We start from the raw sequence: 23,187 nt of genomic DNA, 5'->3' as shown, positions 1-23,187 counted from the left end.
TCTTGTCGAAGCAAATTGGAAGGCGGTGTTGAGCACTGAGCACATTTTGCACTTAACTCAAACTCCTAGGTCCTACCGAGATTTGAATTCCGATCGCTGGATTCAGAGTCCAGAGTGCTAACCATTACACCATAGAACCGTCAGGTTATGGGGTGACATGCCCTGAAAAATATGATGCTTTCAAAGCATTGCCCGATAGTGTTCTTCTCAGTTCGCACGTAAGGATCTAACGGTGTTACATTGACATTTTGTCATTTAGCAGACGCTTTTGTCCAAAGCGACGTACAAGGGAGAGAACTTGTCGATGCAAATTGGAAGGCGGTGTTGAGCACTGAGCACATTTCGCACTTAACTCAAAATCCTAGGTCCTACCGAGATTTGAACTCGGATCGCTGGATTCAGAGTCCAGAGTGCTAACCATTACACCATAGAACCTTGAGGACTTTTGAGGTGTCATGACGTCACCCTTAAAAATACGATGCTTTCAAAGCATTGCCCGTTGCTGTTCTTCTCAGTTCGCACGTAAGAATCTAACGGTGTTACATTTAGTCATTTATCAGACGCTTTTGTCCAAAGCAACGTACAAGGGAGATAACAGTCAAGCTAAGAGCAATAAAAACCTGTTGTAACAATATATACTACCCTACATAAGAAGTCGAAAAAAGACATAGAAAGAAAAAGAAGTGCAGGAATGTAACTACTAGCAAGTTAAGCACTTGTGAATGTGCCAGTTAGGTGAGTTGGGTCTTCAAGAGCTTCTTGAAGGTAGAGAGGAAGGTAGTGTGGAACATTCTTGTCGAAGCAAATTGGAAGGCGGTGTTGAGCACTGAGCACATTTTGCACTTAACTCAAACTCCTAGGTCCTACCGGGATTTGAACTCGGATCGCTGGATTCAGAGTCCAGAGTGCTAACCATTACACCATAGAACCATCAGGTTATGGGGTGACATGCCCTGAAAAATATGATGCTTTCAAAGCATTGCCCGATGCTGTTCTTCTCAGTTCGCAGGTAAGGATCTAACGGTGTTACATTGACATTTTGTCATTTAGCAGACGCTTTTGTCCAAAGCGACGTACAAGGGAGAGAACTTGTCGATGCAAATTGGAAGGCGGTGTTGAGCACTGAGCACATTTCGCACTTAACTCAAAATCCTAGGTCCTACCGAGATTTGAACTCGGATCGCTGGATTCAGAGTCCAGAGTGCTAACCATTACACCATAGAACCTTGAGGACTTTTGAGGTGTCATGACGTCACCCTTAAAAATACGATGCTTTCAAAGCATTGCCCGTTGCTGTTCTTCTCAGTTCGCACGTAAGAATCTAACGGTGTTACATTTAGTCATTTAGCAGACGCTTTTGTCCAAAGCAACGTACAAGGGAGATAACAGTCAAGCTAAGAGCAATAAAAACCTGGTGTAACAATAAATACTACCCTACATAAGAAGTCGAAAAAAGACATAGAAAGAAAAAGAAGTGCAGGAATGTAACTACTAGCAAGTTAAGCACTTGTGAATGTGCCAGTCAGGCGAGTTGGGTCTTCAAGAGCTTCTTGAAGGTAGAGAGGAAGGTAGTGTCATTTAGCAGACGCTTTTGTCCAAAGCGACGTACAAGGGAGAGAACTTGTCGATGCAAATTGGAAGGCGGTGTTGAGCACTGAGCACATTTCGCACTTAACTCAAAATCCTAGGTTCTACCGAGATTTGAACTCGGATCGCTGGATTCAAAGTCCAGAGTGCTAACCATTACACCATAGAACCGTCAGGATGTTTGGTGTGACATGACGTCACCCTGAAAAATACGATGCTTTCAAAGCATTTCCCATTGCTGTTCTTCTCAGTTCGCGCGTAAGGATCTAACAGTGTTACATTTAGTCATTTATCAGACGCTTTTGTCCAAAGCAACGTACAAGGGAGATAACAGTCAAGCTAAGAGCAATAAAAACCTGTTGTAACAATATATACTACCCTACATAAGAAGTCGAAAAAAGACATAGAAAGAAAAAGAAGTGCAGGAATGTAACAACTAGCAAGTTAAGCACTTGTGAATGTGCCAGTTAGGCGAGTTGGGTCTTCAAGAGCTTCTTGAAGTTAGAGAGGAAGGTAGTGTCATTTAGCAGACGCTTTTGTCCAAAGCGACGTACAAGGGAGAGAATTGGTCGATGCAAATTGGAAGGCGGTGTTGAGCACTGAGCACATTTCGCACTTAACTCAAAATCCTAGGTCATACCGAGATTTGAACTCGGATCGCTGGATTCAGAGTCCAGAGTGCTAACCATTACATTTACATTTACATTTACATTTAGTCATTTAGCAGACGCTTTTGTCCAAAGCGACGTACAAGGGAGAGAACAGTCAAGCTAAGAGCAATAAAAAAGCATGGTGTAACAATAAATACTACTTTACCTGAGAATTAGAAAAACAACAACCTAGAAAAGAGGAAAAAGAAGTGCAGGAATGTAACTGCTGAAGTGCAAGTTAAGCGCTAGTCAGGTGCCAGTTAGGAGGGGAGGTGCTCTCTGAAGAGTTGGGTCTTCAAAAGCTTCTTGAAGGTAGAGAGGGACGCCCCTGCTCTGGTAGTACTAGGCAGTTCGTTCCACCAACGTGGAACTACAAATGAAAATAGTCTGGATTGCCGTGCTTGCACGGACGGCAGTGCCAAACGATGCTCACTAGACGAGCGCAGCGTCCTGGGTGTAACATTTGCCCTTACAAGAGCATTTAGGTAGGTGGGAGCAGAACCAGTAAGCACTCTGTAGGCAAGCATAAGTGACTTGAACTTAATGCGAGCAGCTACTGGCAGCCAGTGGAGCTCGATGAGTAGCGGGGTGACGTGTGCCCTTTTCGGTTGGTTGAACACCAGACGCGCCGCCGCGTTCTGGATCATCTGTAGTGGTTTCACCACGCAAGCCGGCAGGCCCGTTAGGAGGGCGTTGCAGTAGTCAAGGCGGGAGCTCACCAAGGTTTGCACCAGCAGCTGGGTGGCATACTGGGTTAGGTACGGCCTGATTTTGCGGATGTTGTATAGCGCAAAGCGGCACGACCTGGAGACAGAGGCGATGTGGGCCGTGAAGGTCAGTTGGTCATCAATAATGACCCCGAGGTTTCTTGCTGTTTTGGATGGAGCAAGAGATAAAGAGTCAGTATTGATCTTGATGTTGTGGTGGATGACCTGTTTGGCTGGGAAGACCATCAGTTCCGTTTTGGCCAGGTTCAGCTGAAGGTGGTGATTTTTCATCCATGTGGATATATCAGCGAGACAGTCCGAAATCCGCGCCAAGACCGTGGTGTCCTCAGGAGGGAAAGACAGAAACAGTTGAGTATCATCGGCATAACAGTGGTAGGAAAAACCATGCGAGCGGATGATAGGGCCCAACGAGGTGGTGTAAATGGCAAAGAGAAGTGGTCCCATCACCGAGCCTTGGGGCACCCCAGTGGTGAGGCGGTGAGGTACAGACAGCTGACCTTGCCATGACACGTTGAACGAGCGCCCAGTGAGGTAGGATTCAAACCAGGAGTGCGCATTGCCAGAAATGCCCATACTTGACAGTATGGACAGAAGGATGCGGTGGTTGACTGTATCAAATGCAGCTGATGAGTCAAGCAGGACGAGAGCCGAGGATTGAGCTGCTGCTCTAGCTGTCTAGAACCGTCAGGTTATGGGGTGACATGCCCTGAAAAATACGATGCTTTCAAAGCATTGCCCGTTGCTGTTCTTATCAGTTCGCACGTAAGGATCTAACGGTGTTACATTTACATTTTGTCATTTAGCAGACGCTTTTGTCCAAAGCGACGTACAAGGGAGAGAACTTGTCGATGCAAATTGGAAGGCGGTGTTGAGCACTGAGCACATTTCGCACTTAACTCAAAATCCTAGGTCCTACCGAGATTAGAACTCAGATCGCTGGATTCAGAGTCCAGAGTGCTAACCATTACACCATAGAACCGTCAGATCTTTAGGGGTGACATGACGTCACCCTTAAAAATACGATGCTTTCAAAACATTGCCCGTTGCTGTTCTTCTCAGTTCGCACGTAAGGATCTAAAGGTGTTACATTTAGTCATTTAGCAGACGCTTTTGTCCAAAGCAACGTACAATGGAGATAACAGTCAAGCTAAGAGCAATAAAAACCTGGTGTAACAATAAATACTACCCTACATAAGAAGTCGAAAAAAGACATAGAAAGAAAAAGAAGTGCAGGAATGTAACTACTAGCAAGTTAAGCACTTGTGAATGTGCCAGTTAGGCGAGTTGGGTCTTCAAGAGCTTCTTGAAGTTAGAGAGGAAGGTAGTGTCATTTAGCAGACGCTTTTGTCCAAAGCGACGTACAAGGGAGAGAATTTGTCGATGCAAATTGGAAGGCGGTGTTGAGCACTGAGCACATTTCGCACTTAACTCAAAATCCTAGGTCCTACCGAGATTTGAACTCGGATCGCTGGATTCAGAGTCCAGAGTGCTAACAATTACACCATAGAACCGTCAGATCTTTTGGGGTGACATGACGTCACCCTTAAAAATACGATGCTTTCAAAACATTGCCCGTTGCTGTTCTTCTCAGTTCGCACGTAAGGATCTTAAGGTGTTACATTTAGTCATTTAGCAGACGCTTTTGTCCAAAGCAACGTACAAGGGAGATAACAGTCAAGCTAAGAGCAATAAAAACCTGGTGTAACAATAAATACTACCCTACATAAGAAGTCGAAAAAAGACATAGAAAGAAAAAGAAGTGCAGGAATGTAACTACTAGCAAGTTAAGCACTTGTGAATGTGCCAGTTAGGCGAGTTGGGTCTTCAAGAGCTTCTTGAAGTTAGAGAGGAAGGTAGTGTCATTTAGCAGACGCTTTTGTCCAAAGCGACGTACAAGGGAGAGAACTTGTCGATGCAAATTGGAAGGCGGTGTTGAGCAGTGAGCACATTTCGCACTTAACTCAAAATCCTAGGTCCTACCGAGATTTGAACTTGGATCGCTGGATTCAGAGTCCAGAGTGCTAACCATTACACCATAGAACCTTCAGGTTATGGGGTGACATGCCCTGAAAAATACGATGCTTTCAAAGCATTGCCCGTTGCTGTTCTTCTCAGTTCGCACGTAAGGATCTAACGGTGTTACATTGACATTTTGTCATTTAGCAGACGCTTTTGTCAAAAAGCGACGTACAAGGAAGAGAACTTGTCGATGCAAATTGGAAGGCGGTGTTGAGCACTGAGCACATTTCACACTTAACTCAAAATCCTAGGTCCTACCGAGATTTGAACTCGGATCGCTGGATTCAGAGTCCAGAGTGCTAACCATTACACCATAGAACCGTCAGATCTTTAGGGGTGACATGACGTCACCCTGAAAAATACGATGCTTTCTAAACATTGCCCGTTGCTGTTCTTCTCAGTTCGCACGTAAGGATCTAAAGGTGTTACATTTAGTCATTTAGCAGACGCTTTTGTCCAAAGCAACGTACAATGGAGATAACAGTCAAGCTAAGAGCAATAAAAACCTGGTGTAACAATAAATACTACCCTACATAAGAAGTCGAAAAAAAGACATAGAAAGAAAAAGAAGTGCAGGAATGTAACTACTAGCAAGTTAAGCACTTGTGAATGTGCCAGTTAGGCGAGTTGGGTCTTCAAGAGCTTCTTGAAGTTAGAGAGGAAGGTAGTGTCATTTAGCAGACGCTTTTGTCCAAAGCGACGTACAAGGGAGAGAATTTGTCGATGCAAATTGGAAGGCGGTGTTGAGCACTGAGCACATTTCGCACTTAACTCAAAATCCTAGGTCCTACCGAGATTTGAACTCGGATCGCTGGATTCAGAGTCCAGAGTGCTAACAATTACACCATAGAACCGTCAGATCTTTTGGGGTGACATGACGTCACCCTTAAAAATACGATGCTTTCAAAACATTGCCCGTTGCTGTTCTTCTCAGTTCGCACGTAAGGATCTTAAGGTGTTACATTTAGTCATTTAGCAGACGCTTTTGTCCAAAGCAACGTACAAGGGAGATAACAGTCAAGCTAAGAGCAATAAAAACCTGGTGTAACAATAAATACTACCCTACATAAGAAGTCGAAAAAAGACATAGAAAGAAAAAGAAGTGCAGGAATGTAACTACTAGCAAGTTAAGCACTTGTGAATGTGCCAGTTAGGCGAGTTGGGTCTTCAAGAGCTTCTTGAAGTTAGAGAGGAAGGTAGTGTCATTTAGCAGACGCTTTTGTCCAAAGCGACGTACAAGGGAGAGAACTTGTCGATGCAAATTGGAAGGCGGTGTTGAGCAGTGAGCACATTTCGCACTTAACTCAAAATCCTAGGTCCTACCGAGATTTGAACTTGGATCGCTGGATTCAGAGTCCAGAGTGCTAACCATTACACCATAGAACCTTCAGGTTATGGGGTGACATGCCCTGAAAAATACGATGCTTTCAAAGCATTGCCCGTTGCTGTTCTTCTCAGTTCGCACGTAAGGATCTAACGGTGTTACATTGACATTTTGTCATTTAGCAGACGCTTTTGTCAAAAAGCGACGTACAAGGAAGAGAACTTGTCGATGCAAATTGGAAGGCGGTGTTGAGCACTGAGCACATTTCACACTTAACTCAAAATCCTAGGTCCTACCGAGATTTGAACTCGGATCGCTGGATTCAGAGTCCAGAGTGCTAACCATTACACCATAGAACCGTCAGATCTTTAGGGTTGACATGACGTCACCCTGAAAAATACGATGCTTTCTAAACATTGCCCGTTGCTGTTCTTCTCAGTTCGCACGTAAGGATCTAAAGGTGTTACATTTAGTCATTTAGCAGACGCTTTTGTCCAAAGCAACGTACAAGGGAGATAACAGTCAAGCTAAGAGCAATAAAAACCTGGTGTAACAATAAATACTACCCTACATAAGAAGTCGAAAAAAGACATAGAAAGAAAAAGAAGTGCAGGAATGTAACTACTAGCAAGTTAAGCACTTGTGAATGTGCCAGTTAGGCGAGTTGGGTCTTCAAGAGCTTCTTGAAGTTAGAGAGGAAGGTAGTGTAATTTAGCAGACGCTTTTGTCCAAAGCGACGTACAAGGGAGAGAACTTGTCGATGCAAATTGGAAGGCGGTGTTGAGCAGTGAGCACATTTCGCACTTAACTCAAAATCCTAGGTCCTATCGAGATTTGAACTCGGATCGCTGGATTCAGAGTCCAGAGTGCTAACCATTACACCATAGAACCGTCAGGTTATGGGGTGACATGCCCTGAAAAATACAATGCTTTCAAAGCATTGCCCGTTGCTGTTCTTCTCAGTTCGCACGTAAGGATCTAACGGTGTTACATTGACATTTTGTCATTTAGCAGACGCTTTTGTCAAAAAGCGACGTACAAGGGAGAGAACTTGTCGATGCAAATTGGAAGGCGGTGTTGAGCACTGAGCACATTTCGCACTTAACTCAGAATCCTAGGTCCTACCGAGATTTGAACTCGGATCGCTGGATTCAGAGTCCAGAGTGCTAACCATTACACCATAGAACCGTCAGATCTTTTGGGGTGACATGACGTCACCCTTAAAAATACGATGCTTTCAAAACATTGCCCGTTGCTGTTCTTCTCAGTTCGCACGTAAGGATCTAAAGGTGTTACATTTAGTCATTTAGCAGACATTTTTGTCCAAAGCAACGTACAAGGGAGATAACAGTCAAGCTAAAAGCAATTAAAACCTGGTGTAACAATAAATACTACCCTACATAAGAAGTCGAAAAAAGACATAGAAAGAAAAAGAAGTGCAGGAATGTAACTACTAGCAAGTTAAGCACTTGTGAATGTGCCAGTTAGGCGAGTTGGGTCTTCAAGAGCTTCTTGAAGTTAGAGAGGAAGGTAGTGTCATTTAGCAGACACTTTTGTTCAAAGCGACGTACAAGGGCGAGAACTTGTCGATGCAAATTGGAAGGCGGTGTTGAGCACTGAGCACATTTCGCACTTAACTCAAAATCCTAGGTCCTACCGAGATTTGAACTCGGATCGCTGGATTCAGAGTCCAGAGTGCTAACCATTACACCATAGAACCGTCAGGTTATGGGGTGACATGCCCTGCAAAATACAATGCTTTCAAAGCATTGCCCGTTGCTGTTCTTCTCAGTTCGCACGTAAGGATCTAACGGTGTTACATTGACATTTTGTCATTTAGCAGACGCTTTTGTCAAAAAGCGACGTACAAGGGAGAGAACTTGTCGATGCAAATTGGAAGGCGGTGTTGAGCACTGAGCACATTTCGCACTTAACTCAAAATCGTAGGTCCTACCGAGATTTGAACTCGGATCGCTGGATTCAGAGTCAAGAGTGCTAACCATTACACCATAGAACCGTCAGATCTTTTGGGGTGACATGACGTCACCCTTAAAAATACGATGCTTTCAAAACATTGCCCGTTGCTGTTCTTCTCAGTTCGCACGTAAGGATCTAAAGGTGTTACATTTAGTCATTTAGCAGACGCTTTTGTCCAAAGCAACGTACAAGGGAGATAACAGTCAAGCTAAGAGCAATAAAAACCTGGTGTAACAATAAATACTACCCTACATAAGAAGTCGAAAAAAGACATAGAAAGAAAAAGAAGTGCAGGAATGTAACTACTAGCAAGTTAAGCACTTGTGAATGTGCCAGTTAGGCGAGTTGGGTCTTCAAGAGCTTCTTGAAGTTAGAGAGGAAGGTAGTGTCATTTAGCAGACGCTTTTGTCCAAAGCGACGTACAAGGGAGAGAACTTGTCGATGCAAATTGGAAGGCGGTGTTGAGCACTGAGCACATTTCGCACTTAACTCAAAATCCTAGGTCCTACCGAGATTTGAACTTGGCTCGCTGGATTCAGAGTCCAGAGTGCTAACCATTACACCATAGAACCTTCAGGTTATGGGGTGACATGCCCTGAAAAATGCGATGCTTTCAAAGCATTGCCCGTTGCTGTTCTTCTCAGTTCGCACGTAAGGATCTAACGGTGTTACATTTACATTTTGTCACTTAGCAGACGCTTTTGTCCAAAGCGACGTACAAGGGAGAGAACTTGTCGATGCAAATTGGAAGGCGGTGTTGAGCACTGAGCACATTTCGCACTTAACTCAAAATCCTAGGTTCTACCGAGATTTGAACTCGGATCGCTGGAGTCAAAGTCCAGAGTGCTAACCATTACACCATAGAACCGTCAGGATGTTTGGTGTGACATGACGTCACCCTGAAAAATACGATGCTTTCAAAGCATTTCCCATTGCTGTTCTTCTCAGTTCGCGCGTAAGGATCTAACAGTGTTACATTTAGTCATTTAAGTTAAGCACTTGTGAATGTGCCAGTTAGGCGAGTTGGGTCTTCAAGAGCTTCTTGAAGTTAGAGAGGAAGGTAGTGTCATTTAGCAGACGCTTTTGTCCAAAGCGACGTACAAGGGAGAGAACTTGTCGATGCAAATTGGAAGGCGGTGTTGAGCCCTGAGCACATTTCGCACTTAACTCAAAATCCTAGGTCCTACCGAGATTTGAACTCGGATCGCTGGATTCAGAGTCCAGAGTGCTAAACATTACACCATAGAACCGTCAGGTTATGGGGTGACATGCCCTGAAAAATACAATGCTTTCAAAGCATTGCCCGTTGCTGTTCTTCTCAGTTCGCACGTAAGGATCTAACGGTGTTACATTGACATTTTGTCATTTAGCAGACGCTTTTGTCAAAAAGCGACGTACAAGGGAGAGAACTTGTCGATGCAAATTGGAATTCGGTGTTGAGCACTGAGCACATTTCGCACTTAACTCAAAATCCTAGGTCCTACCGAGATTTGAACTCGGATCGCTGGATTCAAAGTCCAGAGTGCTAACCATTACACCATAGAACCGTCAGGATGTTTGGTGTGACATGACGTCACCCTGAAAAATACGATGCTTTCAAAGCATTTCCCATTGCTGTTCTTCTCAGTTCGCGCGTAAGGATCTAACAGTGTTACATTTAGTCATTTATCAGACGCTTTTGTCCAAAGCAACGTACAAGGGAGATAACAGTCAAGCTAAGAGCAATAAAAACCTGGTGTAACAATAAATACTACCCTACATAAGAAGTCGAAAAAAAGACATAGAAAGAAAAAGAAGTGCAGGAATGTAACTACTAGCAAGTTAAGCACTTGTGAATGTGCCAGTTAGGCGAGTTGGGTCTTCAAGAGCTTCTTGAAGTTAGAGAGGAAGGTAGTGTCATTTAGCAGACGCTTTTGTCCAAAGCGACGTACAAGGGAGAGAACTTGTCGATGCAAATTGGAAGGCGGTGTTGAGCACTGAGCACATTTCACACTTAACTCAAAATCCTAGGTCCTACCGAGATTTGAACTCGGATCGCTGGATTCAGAGTCCAGAGTGCTAACCATTACACCATAGAACCGTCAGGTTATGGGGTGACATGCCCTGAAAAATACGATGCTTTCAAAGCATTGCCCGTTGCTGTTCTTCTCAGTTCGCACGTAAGGATCTAACGGTGTTACATTTACATTTTGTCATTTAGCAGATGCTTTTGTCCAAAGCGACGTACAAGGGAGAGAACTTGTCGATGCAAATTGGAAGGCGGTGTTGAGCACTGAGCACATTTCGCACTTAACTCAAAATCCTAGGTTCTACCGAGATTTGAACTCGGATCGCTGGATTCAAAGTCCAGAGTGCTAACCATTACACCATAGAACCGTCAGGATGTTTGGTGTGACATGACGTCACCCTGAAAAATACGATGCTTTCAAAGCATTTCCCATTGCTGTTCTTCTCAGTTCGCGCGTAAGGATCTAACAGTGTTACATTTAGTCATTTATCAGACGCTTTTGTCCAAAGCAACGTACAAGGGAGATAACAGTCAAGCTAAGAGCAATAAAAACCTGGTGTAAATATAAATACTACCCTACATAAGAAGTCGAAAAAGACATAGAAAGAAAAAGAAGTGCAGGAATGTAACTACTAGCAAGTTAAGCACTTGTGAATGTGCCAGTTAGGCGAGTTGGGTCTTCAAGAGCTTCTTGAAGTTAGAGAGGAAGGTAGTGTCATTTAGCAGACGCTTTTGTCCAAAGCGACGTACAAGGGAGAGAACTTGTCGATGCAAATTGGAAGGCGGTGTTGAGCACTGAGCACATTTCACACTTAACTCAAAATCCTAGGTCCTACCGAGATTTGAACTCGGATCGCTGGATTCAGAGTCCAGAGTGCTAACCATTACACCATAGAACCGTCAGATCTTTAGGGGTGACATGACGTCACCCTTAAAAATACGATGCTTTCAAAACATTGCCCGTTGCTGTTCTCCTCAGTTCGCACGTAAGGATCTAAAGGTGTTACATTTAGTCATTTAGCAGACGCTTTTGTCCAAAGCAACGTACAATGGAGATAACAGTCAAGCTAAGAGCAATAAAAACCTGGTGTAACAATAAATACTACCCTACATAAGAAGTCGAAAAAAGACATAGAAAGAAAAAGAAGTGCAGGAATGTAACTACTAGCAAGTTAAGCACTTGTGAATGTGCCAGTTAGGCGAGTTGGGTCTTCAAGAGCTTCTTGAAGTTAGAGAGGAAGGTAGTGTCATTTAGCAGACGCTTTTGTCCAAAGCGACGTACAAGGGAGAGAACTTGTCGATGCAAATTGGAAGGCGGTGTTGAGCCCTGAGCACATTTCGCACTTAACTCAAAATCCTAGGTCCTACCGAGATTTGAACTCGGATCGCTGGATTCAGAGTCCAGAGTGCTAAACATTACACCATAGAACCGTCAGGTTATGGGGTGACATGCCCTGAAAAATACAATGCTTTCAAAGCATTGCCCGTTGCTGTTCTTCTCAGTTCGCACGTAAGGATCTAACGGTGTTACATTGACATTTTGTCATTTAGCAGACGCTTTTGTCAAAAAGCGACGTACAAGGGAGAGAACTTGTCGATGCAAATTGGAATTCGGTGTTGAGCACTGAGCACATTTCGCACTTAACTCAAAATCCTAGGTCCTACCGAGATTTGAACTCGGATCGCTGGATTCAAAGTCCAGAGTGCTAACCATTACACCATAGAACCGTCAGGATGTTTGGTGTGACACGACGTCACCCTGAAAAATACGATGCTTTCAAAGCATTTCCCATTGCTGTTCTTCTCAGTTCGCGCGTAAGGATCTAACAGTGTTACATTTAGTCATTTATCAGACGCTTTTGTCCAAAGCAACGTACAAGGGAGATAACAGTCAAGCTAAGAGCAATAAAAACCTGGTGTAACAATAAATACTACCCTACATAAGAAGTCGAAAAAAGACATAGAAAGAAAAAGAAGTGCAGGAATGTAACTACTAGCAAGTTAAGCACTTGTGAATGTGCCAGTTAGGCGAGTTGGGTCTTCAAGAGCTTCTTGAAGTTAGAGAGGAAGGTAGTGTCATTTAGCAGACGCTTTTGTCCAAAGCGACGTACAAGGGAGAGAACTTGTCGATGCAAATTGGAAGGCGGTGTTGAGCACTGAGCACATTTCACACTTAACTCAAAATCCTAGGTCCTACCGAGATTTGAACTCGGATCGCTGGATTCAGAGTCCAGAGTGCTAACCATTACACCATAGAACCGTCAGGTTATGGGGTGACATGCCCTGAAAAATACAATGCTTTCAAAGCATTGCCCGTTGCTGTTCTTCTCAGTTCGCACGTAAGGATCTAACGGTGTTACATTGACATTTTGTCATTTAGCAGACGCTTTTGTCAAAAAGTGACGTACAAGGGAGAGAACTTGTCGATGCAAATTGGAAGGCGGTGTTGAGCACTGAGCACATTTCGCACTTAACTCAAAATCCTAGGTCCTACCGAGATTTGAACTCGGATCGCTGGATTCAGAGTCCAGAGTGCTAACCATTACACCATAGAACCGTCAGATCTTTAGGGGTGACATGACGTCACCCTTAAAAATACGATGCTTTCAAAACATTGCCCGTTGCTGTTCTTCTCAGTTCGCACGTAAGGATCTAAAGGTGTTACATTTAGTCATTTAGCAGACGCTTTTGTCCAAAGCAACGTACAAGGGAGATAACAGTCAAGCTAAGAGCAATAAAAACCTGGTGTAACAATAAATACTACCCTACATAAGAAGTCGAAAAAAGACATAGAAAGAAAAAGAAGTGCAGGAATGTAACTACTAGCAAGTTAAGCACTTGTGAATGTGCCAGTTAGGCGAGTTGGGTCTTCAAGAGCTTCTTGAAGTTAGAGAGGAAGGTAGTGTCATTTAGCAGACGCTTTTGTCCAAAGCGACGTACAAGGGAGAGAACTTGTCGATGCAAATTGGAAGGTGGTGTTGAGCACTGAGCACATTTCGCACTTAACTCAAAATCCTAGGTCCTACCGAGATTTGAACTCGGAACGCTGGACTCAGAGTCCAGAGTGCTAACCTTTACACCATAGAACCGTCAGGTTACGGGGTGACAAGCCCTGAAAAATACGATGCTTTCAAAGCATTGCCCGTTGCTGTTCTTCTCAGTTTGCACGTAAGGATCTAACGGTGTTACATTGACATTTTGTCATTTAGCAGACGCTTTTGTCAAAAAGCGACGTACAAGGGAGAGAACTTGTCGATGCAAATTGGAATTCGGTGTTGAGCACTGAGCACATTTCGCACTTAACTCAAAATCCTAGGTCCTACCGAGATTTGAACTCGGATCGCTGGATTCAAAGTCCAGAGTGCTAACCATTACACCATAGAACCGTCAGGATGTTTGGTGTGACATGACGTCACCCTGAAAAATACGATGCTTTCAAAGCATTTCCCATTGCTGTTCTTCTCAGTTCGCGCGTAAGGATCTAACAGTGTTACATTTAGTCATTTATCAGACGCTTTTGTCCAAAGCAACGTACAAGGGAGATAACAGTCAAGCTAAGAGCAATAAAAACCTGGTGTAACAATAAATACTACCCTACATAAGAAGTCGAAAAAAGACATAGAAAGAAAAAGAAGTGCAGGAATGTAACTACTAGCAAGTTAAGCACTTGTGAATGTGCCAGTTAGGCGAGTTGGGTCTTCAAGAGCTTCTTGAAGTTAGAGAGGAAGGTAGTGTCATTTAGCAGACGCTTTTGTCCAAAGCGACGTACAAGGGAGAGAACTTGTCGATGCAAATTGGAAGGCGGTGTTGAGCACTGAGCACATTTCACACTTAACTCAAAATCCTAGGTCCTACCGAGATTTGAACTCGGATCGCTGGATTCAGAGTCCAGAGTGCTAACCATTACACCATAGAACCGTCAGGTTATGGGGTGACATGCCCTGAAAAATACAATGCTTTCAAAGCATTGCCCGTTGCTGTTCTTCTCAGTTCGCACGTAAGGATCTAACGGTGTTACATTGACATTTTGTCATTTAGCAGACGCTTTTGTCAAAAAGTGACGTACAAGGGAGAGAACTTGTCGATGCAAATTGGAAGGCGGTGTTGAGCACTGAGCACATTTCGCACTTAACTCAAAATCCTAGGTCCTACCGAGATTTGAACTCGGATCGCTGGATTCAGAGTCCAGAGTGCTAACCATTACACCATAGAACCGTCAGATCTTTAGGGGTGACATGACGTCACCCTTAAAAATACGATGCTTTCAAAACATTGCCCGTTGCTGTTCTTCTCAGTTCGCACGTAAGGATCTAAAGGTGTTACATTTAGTCATTTAGCAGACGCTTTTGTCCAAAGCAACGTACAAGGGAGATAACAGTCAAGCTAAGAGCAATAAAAACCTGGTGTAACAATAAATACTACCCTACATAAGAAGTCGAAAAAAGACATAGAAAGAAAAAGAAGTGCAGGAATGTAACTACTAGCAAGTTAAGCACTTGTGAATGTGCCAGTTAGGCGAGTTGGGTCTTCAAGAGCTTCTTGAAGTTAGAGAGGAAGGTAGTGTCATTTAGCAGACGCTTTTGTCCAAAGCGACGTACAAGGGAGAGAACTTGTCGATGCAAATTGGAAGGTGGTGTTGAGCACTGAGCACATTTCGCACTTAACTCAAAATCCTAGGTCCTACCGAGATTTGAACTCGGAACGCTGGACTCAGAGTCCAGAGTGCTAACCATTACACCATAGAACCGTCAGGTTACGGGGTGACAAGCCCTGAAAAATACGATGCTTTCAAAGCATTGCCCGTTGCTGTTCTTCTCAGTTTGCACGTAAGGATCTAACAGTGTTACATATACATTTTGTCATTTAGCAGACGCTTTTGTCCAAAGCGACGTACAAGGGAGAGAACTCTATGGTGTAACTGACCAATGCAACATAGAACCGTCAGGACTTTTGTTGTGACATGACGTCACCCTGAAAAATACGATGCTTTCAATAGCCTTTCCTTTGATAGCTCAGTTGGTAGAGCGGAGGACTGTAGTTGAATAGGGCGGGCGAATTCTGCAGCGGGACCGATATAAGCCAGTTATTGTGAGCGCCCTCTCAAGGTGTGGTCTTCAAGCAGTCAGGATGGCCGAGCGGTCTAAGGCGCTGCGTTCAGGTCGCAGTCTCTCTGGAGGCGTGGGTTCGAATCCCACTTCTGACAAGACCTTTATTGTGTTGGCAGACAAAGGACAGCCTGTCTCCTCCAAGATGTTGTTCACGTCCACCTTTCCGATGCACCGGATCAGACTCCTGAACAAACGCATAACCCCCTTATTGTAACTGAAAAAAACATCTGAGGAGATTTGCGAGGTGTCTGAGCCAGCTATCTAATGTTAGCATGCTACTACCCACAAGGTAAACAGCGATGGGTTGGAACAATCGCCACGTCGTACAGTCGAACATTTTGGGACGTAAAAGGCGAAGTGTTGCTTTTTTGGTTGCGCTAAAGGAAACTTGCCCCGTGTGAGGATCGAACTCACGACCTTCAGATTATGAGACTGACGCGCTACCTACTGCGCTAACAAGGCTTTAGATGGAACCACAAGGTTATCTACCTGTCTAACGAAAGCCAGGGGGTTGGCTTTTGCGAGCTCGTCTCTCTGGCTCACCAAAGGCGGCTCACGGTAGCCGAAATAGCTCAGTTGGGAGAGCGTTTAGACTGAAGATCTAAAAGGTCCATGGTTCGATCCCGGGTTTCGGCAGCTCTTTAAGAGTTCGGCTGCAGTTTCACCTGACGCATTTGCAAGGAGCCAGTCAATATTTCCTCAAAGGACTCAACACGTCCACATGATGCGAGGCCTCATTTTTGGCAGGTTTGGGTCACTGTACGAGGAGTAAGGATAAAAGCCCTTTTTGGGTCGTGGCAAGGGCAGAGCAGCACGTATTGGCACCACGCTGTACCTCAGCATCCTTAAAAGCACACGATTCTGGTGGGACTCGAACACACAACCTTTGAATGGCTTCTTCCATTGCTCACTAGAAGTCCAATGCGCTATCCATTGCCCCACAGAACCCATTCCAGCCACCTTTTATACGCTACTACATCCACTCAAACGTATCTTTTCCCTAATTCTCGTAGACATCCATTGCTTTCACCACGTTCCGTGGCCCTCACCTCCAAAACAACCTTCGATAGCTCAGTTGTTAGAGCGGAGGACTGTAGTTGAATAGACAGACATCCTTAGGTCGCTGGTTCAAACTCCGGCTCGAAGGAAGAGTTGCCTTTTGCCGGTCTTTCTAGCCATGTTAAGGCCAATGGTGGCCAAAAAGCCTACTTCCTGACCGGGAATCGAACCGGGCCGCGGCGGTGAGAGCGCCGAATCCTAACCACTAGACTACCAGGGAGAGATGAGGGATGTTCTTGGGAAAGAGCGGTAAGACTGCACGTGAGGTTTTTGGGTGGTCCGCAAAGGCAGATCAGCACGTCTTTGGACCACGCAGCACGTCATACTTTAACTTGCCTAACTTTGGACTGCTTGGAGATAGAAAGTCCATTCCAGCGCCAGTGCACTCGTCTCACTGAGAGCATTTCCGTGGGGCCCTCAGAAGGCGGCGCATTCTGCAGCGGGACCGATATAAGCCAGTTATTGTGGGCGCCCTCTCAAGGTCTGCTCTTCAAGCAGTTCAGGATGGCAAGAGCGGTCTAAGGCGCTGCGTTCAGGTCGCAGTCTCTCTGGAGGCGTGGGGTTCGAATCCCACTTCTGACAAGACCTTTATTGTGTTGGGCAGACAAAGACAGCTGGTCTCCTCCAAGATGTTGTTTCACGTCCACCTTTCCGATGCACCGGATCAGACTCCCTGAACAAACGCATAACCCCTTATTGTAACTGAAAAAAACAGTTGAGGAGATTTGCGAGATGTCTGAGCCAGCTATCTAATGTTAGCATGCTACTACCCACAAGGTAAACAAGCGATGGGTTGGAACAATCGCCACGTCGTACAGTCGAACATTTTGGGACGTAAAAAGGCGAAGTGTTGCTTTTTTGGTTGCGCTAAAGGAAACTTTGCCCGTGTGAGGATCGAACTCACGACTTCAATTATGAGACTGACGCGCTACCCTACTGCGCTAACAAGGCTTTAGATGGAACCACAAGGTTATCTACCTGTCTAACGAAAGCCCAGGGGGGTTGGCTTTTGCGAGTCGTCTCTCTGGCTCACCAAAGGCGGCTCCACGGTAGCCGAAATAGCCTCAGTTGGGAGAGCGTTAGACTGAAGATCTAAAAGGTCCCCTGGTTTCGATCCCGGCGTTTTCGGCAGCTCTTTAAGAGTTCGGCTGCAGTTTCACCTGACGCATTTGCAAGGAGCCAGTCAGTATTTCCTCAAAGGACTCAACACGTCCACATGATGCGGGCCTCATTTTTGGCAGGTTTGGGTCACTGTACGAGGAGTAAGGATAAAAGCCCTTTTTGGGTCGTGGCAAGGGCAGAGCAGCACGTATTGGCACCACGCTGTACCTCAGCATCTTTAAAAGCACACGATTCTGGTGGGACTCGAACCCACAACCTTTGAATGGCTTCTTCCATTGCTCACTAGAAGTCCAATGCGCTATCCATTGCGCCACAGAACCCATTTCCGCCACTTTTATACGCTACTACATCCACTCAAACGTATCTTTTCCCTAATTCTCGTAGACATCCATTGCTTTCACCACGTTCCGTGGCCCTCACCTCCAAAACAACCTTCGATAGCTCAGTTGGTAGAGCGGAGGACTGTAGTTGAATAGACAGACATCCTTAGGTCGCTGGTTCAACTCCGGCTCGAAGGAAGAGTTGCCTTTTGCCGGTCTTTCTAGCCATGTTAAGGCAATGGTGGCCAAAAAGCCTACTTCCTGACCGGGAATGACCCGGGCCGCCGGCGGTGAGAGCGCCGAATCCTAACCACTAGACTACCAGGGAGAGATGAGGGGTGTTCTTGGGAAGAGCGGAAGGACTGCACGTGAGGTTTTGAGGTGGTCGCAAAGGCAGATCAGCACGTCTTTGGACCAGCAGCACGTCATACTTTAAACTTGCATAACTTTGGACTGCTTGGAGATAGAAAGTCCATTCCAGCGCCAGTGCACTCGTCTCACTGAGAGCATTCCGTGGGGCCTCAGAGGCGGGCGAATTCTGCAGCGGCGTACCGTATAAGCCAGTTATTGTGGGCGGCCCTCTCAAGGTGTGCTCTTCAAGCAGTCAGGATGGCCCGAGCGGTCTAAGGCGCTGCGTTCAGGTCGCAGTCTCTCTGGAGGCGTGGGTTCGAATCCCACTTCTGACAAGACCTTTATTGTGTTGGCAGACAAAAGGACAGCCTGTCTCCTCCAAGATGTTGTTCACGTCCACCTTTCCGATGCACCGGATCAGACTCCTGAACAAACGCATAACCCCCTTATTGTAACTGAAAAAAACGTCTGAGGAGATTTGCGAGGTGTCTGAGCCAGCTATCTAATGTTAGCATGCTACTACCCACAAGGTAAACAGCGATTGGTTGGAACAATCGCCACGTCGTACAGTCGAACATTTTGGGACGTAAAAGGCGAAGTGTTGCTTTTTGGTTGCGCTAAAGGAAACTTGCCCCGTGTGAGGATCGAACTCACGACCTTCAGATTATGAGACTGACGCGCTACCTACTGCGCTAACAAGGCTTTAGATGGAACCACAAGGTTATCTACCTGTCTAACGAAAGCCAGGGGGTTGGCTTTTGCGAGCTCGTCTCTCTGGCTCACCAAAGGCGGCTCACGGTAGCCGAAATAGCTCAGTTGGGAGAGCGTTAGACTGAAGATCTAAAGGTCCCTGGTTCGATCCCGGGTTTCGTTAGCTCTTTAAGAGTTCGGCTGCAGTTTCACCTGACGCATTTGCAAGGAGCCAGTCAGTATTATCCCTCAAGGACTCAACAACGTCCACATGATGCGAGGCCTCATTTTTGGCAGGTTTGGGTCACTGTACGAGGAGTAAGGATAAAGCCCTTTTTGGGTCGTGGCAAGGGCAGAAGCAGCACGTATTGGCACACGCTGTACCTCCGCATCCTTAAAGCACACGATTCTGGTGGGATTGAACCCACAACTTTGAATGGCTTCTTCCATTGCTCACTAGAAGTCCAATGCGCTATCCATTGCGCCACAGAACCCATTTCCGCCACCTTTTTATAACGCTACTACATCCACTCAACACGTATCTTTCCTAATTCTCGTAGAACATCCCCATTGCTTCACCCACGTTCCGTGGCCCTCACCTCCAAAACAACCTTCGATAGCTCAAGTTGGTAGAGCGGAGGGACTGTAGTTGAATAGACAGACATCCCTTAGGTCGCTGGTTCAACTCCGGCTCGAAGGAAGAGTTGCCTTTGCCGGGTCTTTCTAGCCATGTTAAGGCCATGGTGGCCAAAAGCCTACTTCCTGACCGGGAATCGAACCCGAATCGAACCACTAGACTACCAGGGAGAGATGAGGGGTGTTCTTGGGAAGAGCGGAAGACTGCACGTGAGGTTTTTGGGTGGTCGCAAAGGCAGATCAGCACGTCTTTGGACCACGCAGCACGTCATACTTTAAACTTGCATAACTTTGGACTGCTTGGAGATAGAAAGTCCCATTCCAGCGCCAAGTGCACTCGTCTCACTGAGAGCATTCCGTGGGGCCTCAGAGGGCGGGCGAGTTCTGCAGCGGACCGATATAAGCCAGTTATTGTGGGCGCCCTCTCAAGGTGTGCTCTTCAAGCAGTCAGGATGGCCGAGCGGTCTAAGGCGCTGCGTTCAAGGTCGCAGTCTCTCTGGAGGCGTGGGTTCGAATCCCACTTCTGACAAGACCTTTATTGTGTTGGCAGACAAAGGACAGCCTGTCTCCTCCAAGATGTTGTTCACGTCCACCTTTCCGATGCACCGGATCAGACTCCCTGAACAAACGCATTGTCAAGTTATCAGGGGTTTTTTAACTTCTGCCCAAACTTGAAAAAGGCCTTGGCCATCAACAGGGTTAAAATGGTAACGACTCTGACGGTTTCTTCATTCTTCTTTGTTTTATTTGAGTTCAAATACTTCTTTAATGCAACACGTCTTATCAGGTTGAAAACCTTTACAAGAAACAAAACATAAAATACAGCACTCCATCAAATACACAAACAACAGTGCATGTAAACTACCACAAAACTCAAACACTAAAGCACACTTTTGCAATAGATTACCAGATAACATCAAACATTGTCTTACCAGTAGCATCCCTGGTAGTGGCCAGCAAGGTTAAGTCCCCCATTAGCAGTCACCATATGCTTTCCAAACACTCACACTACCTGTGCTTAAGTGACTTGACTTCCTGTATTTCCTGTCATGAGGACCACTTCCTGCTTCACAATAAAAGTTGTATTTTCAAAACAAAAGTCCCTTCCCGGTTACAATCTGACAGCACACCTCCCACTTGAGCTCCTGGTGCCAGAACCCAAGGAGGTCACGTCACTCTTCTCTGGAGCGTGCCACTTGCTCCTTACAAAGAGATTCGGGCCTGCCAATTGACACCACTTCTTCCAGAACTTATTCACCTCCGACTGGATCACTCTCAGCCTTTTGTAGGGGTAACCCTCAAACTGGAAGTCTCCTGGGTCTCCTCTCAAGCTCGCCCCAGCAGGAGAGAGTTTGGAGTGAAATCCTTCTGCGGACATGTCACTGACAATGTCAGTATGAATGGCTCTGGATGCCATGCAACTGAACACGATACCCCACACCTTCAGCCTCACTCTCTTCTTCACCTCATCTTTCACTTCATATGACCCCTCTTCTTTTGAGGGTGATGCCTCCCACTTTGATTTCTTTGGAGTCTGGTTTTTAAGGCCTAGCCAGCTATCAGCAGCCCGTCTTACCCAAGCAACGACATTCACCAGCCTGGACAAGCAGCTAAATCTATTGACCTCCAAAAGATTTTTGAAGGCTGAGTTTGAAAGTGCTACTCTCAGCACAACTTCACCCTGTCTCATTTCTGGATCAGTTCCCGATGCATCAGGGCAGACAATCAGGTGGGTTGGGTCAGTATCATTTTTTTCAACAGAGTCTTCAGCTTTGGTGTGGTCCTGGGTGGTGACCCCTCGGCATCTCTTCACTTGACCTCTTGTCATTACTGCTGAAAAGGCCTTCCTCTGCAGCTTACTGATGCTGTCCCTGGCGTCAGTTACCACTTCCTCAGCTGACTGACTTGGCAGGACAAATGTTTTGTGCGTCTCAGAGGGTGTCCTCGTTGTGGTGTCTGCTACTCCCCTTTCCTGCCTCCCACTTTGCGTAGACTGGACCCATGGCTTCAGAGAAAATCCACCTGCTTGCAGAATTTCCTCAATCTCCTTGGTCACTTCGCTCAGTCTGTTTGCATTATTGTGGGATGTTAGGACATCATCTGTGTAGCTGTCTTCCTCCAGTATCCTTCGCGCCTCCTTGCACTCAAGGACGTCACGGTGAGTTGCAGCTGTATGCCTAGCTTCACCGATGGTGTCTTGCATGTGAACTGTCTTGGTCATGAAGGGGACCTCAGCAGGGATCTCCTCATATTTGATGGCAGCTGTTCTCATAGAACGAGCAAAGTGTGTCTTTGACTCATGTGCCGTCATGTTTACTTGCTCAAACAGATCAGGGTGCGCTCCGCCCACTGTCTTTCCAAGAGGGCTCTCCCACAAGACGAGATCTCCAACAACTTTCACCCTTTGTGGGGCAAGTCTCCCTTCTCTGTGACTTATGAGCAACTCAATCTGCTCAGGTCTCCTCAGCTCCTCAGGTTCAACTTCTGGGAAGAATCTCGTCAGCTCTTCAGGCTTGACAGCTCGGTGAACTTTGGCGATCTCCTTCAGCCCATAACAGATTAGTTCATGGGCCCTCTCAGTTCCCTTGGAGGTTTTGATTCGAACTCTGAGGAGGTATCTTCTTGTGGCTACTTTGGTAGCCATTCCACCCACTCCATGCACAATTAGTGTGATCTTCTCACTCCTAAGATTCAATCTTTTGGCTGCTTTATGAGTAATGTAGTTGGTGTCTGAAGCCAGATCCACCAGGGCTCCGATTTTTTGACCTGCATTAGCGGTCACTTCCATTAACATCATAATGACGGGAAGTTCTCTCAATCCACTTTCTTTGAGGAGGCTCACCTGGTTCTTAGCTGGACAGCTGACGTTCGACGAATTATTGGTGAAGGCCTTCCGGCACCTCTCAGCTAACTCGGGGGTAAGTTCACCCAAGAATCTCTTCTGTTCCTCAGTTAAGTTCTTTTTGTCTCTGTCATCTGTTTGAGGTTTCTCAAGTTCACGCCTCTTGCTGTTCCCTCTTGGACAGAGAAAGAAGTGGTGATCTGAGGAGCCTCTCTTTTTGCAGTCTACATTCCTGCACAGGTAAGTGTCTCTGCAGCCATCATCATACTCATGACACCCTAAGCACTCCCTGCATGCACCAATCCTTTCCACAGCAGCTTCCTTTTCTGATAACTTCAGAGCCCTGAACTTTTTGCAGAAGAAAATCCTGTCCTTATGTTTCTCATCCCCACAGATAATGCATCCATCCTCAGCATCTTCACCCTTTGTGGCTTGAGTTGAGGCATATTTTTTGTTAAATGTCCTTTCTGCTTTGTCTGAACTCTCTGGCTTGTCTGTGATTTGTAGGTGCTCTAGCCTCTCGAAGATCTCCTCTTGCTTCTTCAGAAAAGCTAATAGCATGTCAAAGTGCTTATCTTCAGTGACATCATTGCTGGGATCCACCATGAACATCAGCCAGTCCTTCTTCAAACCCTCAGGAAGCTTGCTCTCTAAAGACCTCACCACCAGTGGGTTTTTTGATGGCGCCGGTACTTCCTAGGTCTGTGAGGTCAGCGAGAGCTTTTCCAATGGTCTGAATAAGGTCTACTACTTTTCTCGGCTGATT

General features: G+C 45.8%; 39 non-coding genes across 39 annotated transcripts; 8 read left to right on the top strand and 31 right to left on the bottom strand.

Moving 5' to 3' along the window:
• Window positions 1–363: 363 nt before the first annotated feature.
• Window positions 364–435, bottom strand: trnaq-cug. The gene has a single exon. It is a non-coding gene; the product is annotated as a tRNA-Gln (tRNA).
• Window positions 436–858: 423 nt separating this feature from the next.
• trnaq-cug lies at window positions 859–930 on the bottom strand. Its single transcript has one exon. It is a non-coding gene; the product is annotated as a tRNA-Gln (tRNA).
• Window positions 931–1,154: 224 nt separating this feature from the next.
• On the bottom strand, window positions 1,155–1,226 carry trnaq-cug. Its single transcript has one exon. It is a non-coding gene; the product is annotated as a tRNA-Gln (tRNA).
• Window positions 1,227–1,686: 460 nt separating this feature from the next.
• Window positions 1,687–1,758, bottom strand: trnaq-uug. Its single transcript has one exon. It is a non-coding gene; the product is annotated as a tRNA-Gln (tRNA).
• Window positions 1,759–4,404: 2,646 nt separating this feature from the next.
• trnaq-cug lies at window positions 4,405–4,476 on the bottom strand. Its single transcript has one exon. It is a non-coding gene; the product is annotated as a tRNA-Gln (tRNA).
• Window positions 4,477–4,936: 460 nt separating this feature from the next.
• Window positions 4,937–5,008, bottom strand: trnaq-cug. Its single transcript has one exon. It is a non-coding gene; the product is annotated as a tRNA-Gln (tRNA).
• Window positions 5,009–5,233: 225 nt separating this feature from the next.
• trnaq-cug lies at window positions 5,234–5,305 on the bottom strand. The gene has a single exon. It is a non-coding gene; the product is annotated as a tRNA-Gln (tRNA).
• A 461-nt stretch (window positions 5,306–5,766) lies between these two features.
• trnaq-cug lies at window positions 5,767–5,838 on the bottom strand. The gene has a single exon. It is a non-coding gene; the product is annotated as a tRNA-Gln (tRNA).
• Window positions 5,839–6,298: 460 nt separating this feature from the next.
• On the bottom strand, window positions 6,299–6,370 carry trnaq-cug. Its single transcript has one exon. It is a non-coding gene; the product is annotated as a tRNA-Gln (tRNA).
• Window positions 6,371–6,595: 225 nt separating this feature from the next.
• Window positions 6,596–6,667, bottom strand: trnaq-cug. The gene has a single exon. It is a non-coding gene; the product is annotated as a tRNA-Gln (tRNA).
• A 460-nt stretch (window positions 6,668–7,127) lies between these two features.
• trnaq-cug lies at window positions 7,128–7,199 on the bottom strand. Its single transcript has one exon. It is a non-coding gene; the product is annotated as a tRNA-Gln (tRNA).
• A 225-nt stretch (window positions 7,200–7,424) lies between these two features.
• trnaq-cug lies at window positions 7,425–7,496 on the bottom strand. Its single transcript has one exon. It is a non-coding gene; the product is annotated as a tRNA-Gln (tRNA).
• A 460-nt stretch (window positions 7,497–7,956) lies between these two features.
• Window positions 7,957–8,028, bottom strand: trnaq-cug. Its single transcript has one exon. It is a non-coding gene; the product is annotated as a tRNA-Gln (tRNA).
• A 225-nt stretch (window positions 8,029–8,253) lies between these two features.
• Window positions 8,254–8,325, bottom strand: trnaq-cug. The gene has a single exon. It is a non-coding gene; the product is annotated as a tRNA-Gln (tRNA).
• A 756-nt stretch (window positions 8,326–9,081) lies between these two features.
• trnaq-uug lies at window positions 9,082–9,153 on the bottom strand. The gene has a single exon. It is a non-coding gene; the product is annotated as a tRNA-Gln (tRNA).
• A 310-nt stretch (window positions 9,154–9,463) lies between these two features.
• trnaq-cug lies at window positions 9,464–9,535 on the bottom strand. The gene has a single exon. It is a non-coding gene; the product is annotated as a tRNA-Gln (tRNA).
• Window positions 9,536–9,760: 225 nt separating this feature from the next.
• Window positions 9,761–9,832, bottom strand: trnaq-uug. The gene has a single exon. It is a non-coding gene; the product is annotated as a tRNA-Gln (tRNA).
• A 461-nt stretch (window positions 9,833–10,293) lies between these two features.
• trnaq-cug lies at window positions 10,294–10,365 on the bottom strand. The gene has a single exon. It is a non-coding gene; the product is annotated as a tRNA-Gln (tRNA).
• Window positions 10,366–10,589: 224 nt separating this feature from the next.
• trnaq-uug lies at window positions 10,590–10,661 on the bottom strand. The gene has a single exon. It is a non-coding gene; the product is annotated as a tRNA-Gln (tRNA).
• Window positions 10,662–11,120: 459 nt separating this feature from the next.
• Window positions 11,121–11,192, bottom strand: trnaq-cug. Its single transcript has one exon. It is a non-coding gene; the product is annotated as a tRNA-Gln (tRNA).
• A 460-nt stretch (window positions 11,193–11,652) lies between these two features.
• Window positions 11,653–11,724, bottom strand: trnaq-cug. The gene has a single exon. It is a non-coding gene; the product is annotated as a tRNA-Gln (tRNA).
• Window positions 11,725–11,949: 225 nt separating this feature from the next.
• trnaq-uug lies at window positions 11,950–12,021 on the bottom strand. Its single transcript has one exon. It is a non-coding gene; the product is annotated as a tRNA-Gln (tRNA).
• Window positions 12,022–12,481: 460 nt separating this feature from the next.
• On the bottom strand, window positions 12,482–12,553 carry trnaq-cug. Its single transcript has one exon. It is a non-coding gene; the product is annotated as a tRNA-Gln (tRNA).
• Window positions 12,554–12,778: 225 nt separating this feature from the next.
• trnaq-cug lies at window positions 12,779–12,850 on the bottom strand. The gene has a single exon. It is a non-coding gene; the product is annotated as a tRNA-Gln (tRNA).
• A 757-nt stretch (window positions 12,851–13,607) lies between these two features.
• On the bottom strand, window positions 13,608–13,679 carry trnaq-uug. The gene has a single exon. It is a non-coding gene; the product is annotated as a tRNA-Gln (tRNA).
• Window positions 13,680–14,139: 460 nt separating this feature from the next.
• trnaq-cug lies at window positions 14,140–14,211 on the bottom strand. Its single transcript has one exon. It is a non-coding gene; the product is annotated as a tRNA-Gln (tRNA).
• Window positions 14,212–14,436: 225 nt separating this feature from the next.
• On the bottom strand, window positions 14,437–14,508 carry trnaq-cug. Its single transcript has one exon. It is a non-coding gene; the product is annotated as a tRNA-Gln (tRNA).
• A 460-nt stretch (window positions 14,509–14,968) lies between these two features.
• Window positions 14,969–15,040, bottom strand: trnaq-cug. Its single transcript has one exon. It is a non-coding gene; the product is annotated as a tRNA-Gln (tRNA).
• A 374-nt stretch (window positions 15,041–15,414) lies between these two features.
• trnal-cag lies at window positions 15,415–15,496 on the top strand. Its single transcript has one exon. It is a non-coding gene; the product is annotated as a tRNA-Leu (tRNA).
• Window positions 15,497–15,790: 294 nt separating this feature from the next.
• trnam-cau lies at window positions 15,791–15,863 on the bottom strand. The gene has a single exon. It is a non-coding gene; the product is annotated as a tRNA-Met (tRNA).
• A 99-nt stretch (window positions 15,864–15,962) lies between these two features.
• Window positions 15,963–16,037, top strand: trnaf-gaa. The gene has a single exon. It is a non-coding gene; the product is annotated as a tRNA-Phe (tRNA).
• A 424-nt stretch (window positions 16,038–16,461) lies between these two features.
• trnay-gua lies at window positions 16,462–16,549 on the top strand. Its single transcript is given in 2 exon segments — window positions 16,462–16,498; window positions 16,513–16,549. It is a non-coding gene; the product is annotated as a tRNA-Tyr (tRNA).
• Window positions 16,550–17,810: 1,261 nt separating this feature from the next.
• Window positions 17,811–17,902, bottom strand: trnar-ucu. The gene is given in 2 exon segments: window positions 17,811–17,846; window positions 17,866–17,902. It is a non-coding gene; the product is annotated as a tRNA-Arg (tRNA).
• Window positions 17,903–18,013: 111 nt separating this feature from the next.
• Window positions 18,014–18,100, top strand: trnay-gua. Its single transcript is given in 2 exon segments — window positions 18,014–18,050; window positions 18,065–18,100. It is a non-coding gene; the product is annotated as a tRNA-Tyr (tRNA).
• Window positions 18,101–18,505: 405 nt separating this feature from the next.
• On the top strand, window positions 18,506–18,588 carry trnal-cag. The gene has a single exon. It is a non-coding gene; the product is annotated as a tRNA-Leu (tRNA).
• A 294-nt stretch (window positions 18,589–18,882) lies between these two features.
• trnam-cau lies at window positions 18,883–18,955 on the bottom strand. The gene has a single exon. It is a non-coding gene; the product is annotated as a tRNA-Met (tRNA).
• Window positions 18,956–19,054: 99 nt separating this feature from the next.
• trnaf-gaa lies at window positions 19,055–19,130 on the top strand. Its single transcript has one exon. It is a non-coding gene; the product is annotated as a tRNA-Phe (tRNA).
• A 423-nt stretch (window positions 19,131–19,553) lies between these two features.
• trnay-gua lies at window positions 19,554–19,643 on the top strand. Its single transcript is given in 2 exon segments — window positions 19,554–19,592; window positions 19,607–19,643. It is a non-coding gene; the product is annotated as a tRNA-Tyr (tRNA).
• Window positions 19,644–20,025: 382 nt separating this feature from the next.
• trnal-caa lies at window positions 20,026–20,108 on the top strand. The gene has a single exon. It is a non-coding gene; the product is annotated as a tRNA-Leu (tRNA).
• Window positions 20,109–23,187: the final 3,079 nt, after the last annotated feature.

The sequence above is a fragment of the Clupea harengus genome, unplaced genomic scaffold (assembly GCF_900700415.2).
Source record: "Clupea harengus unplaced genomic scaffold, Ch_v2.0.2, whole genome shotgun sequence".
NCBI classification, from domain to species: domain Eukaryota; kingdom Metazoa; phylum Chordata; class Actinopteri; order Clupeiformes; family Clupeidae; genus Clupea; species Clupea harengus.
This window is presented reverse-complemented; position numbering and strand designations above follow the sequence as displayed.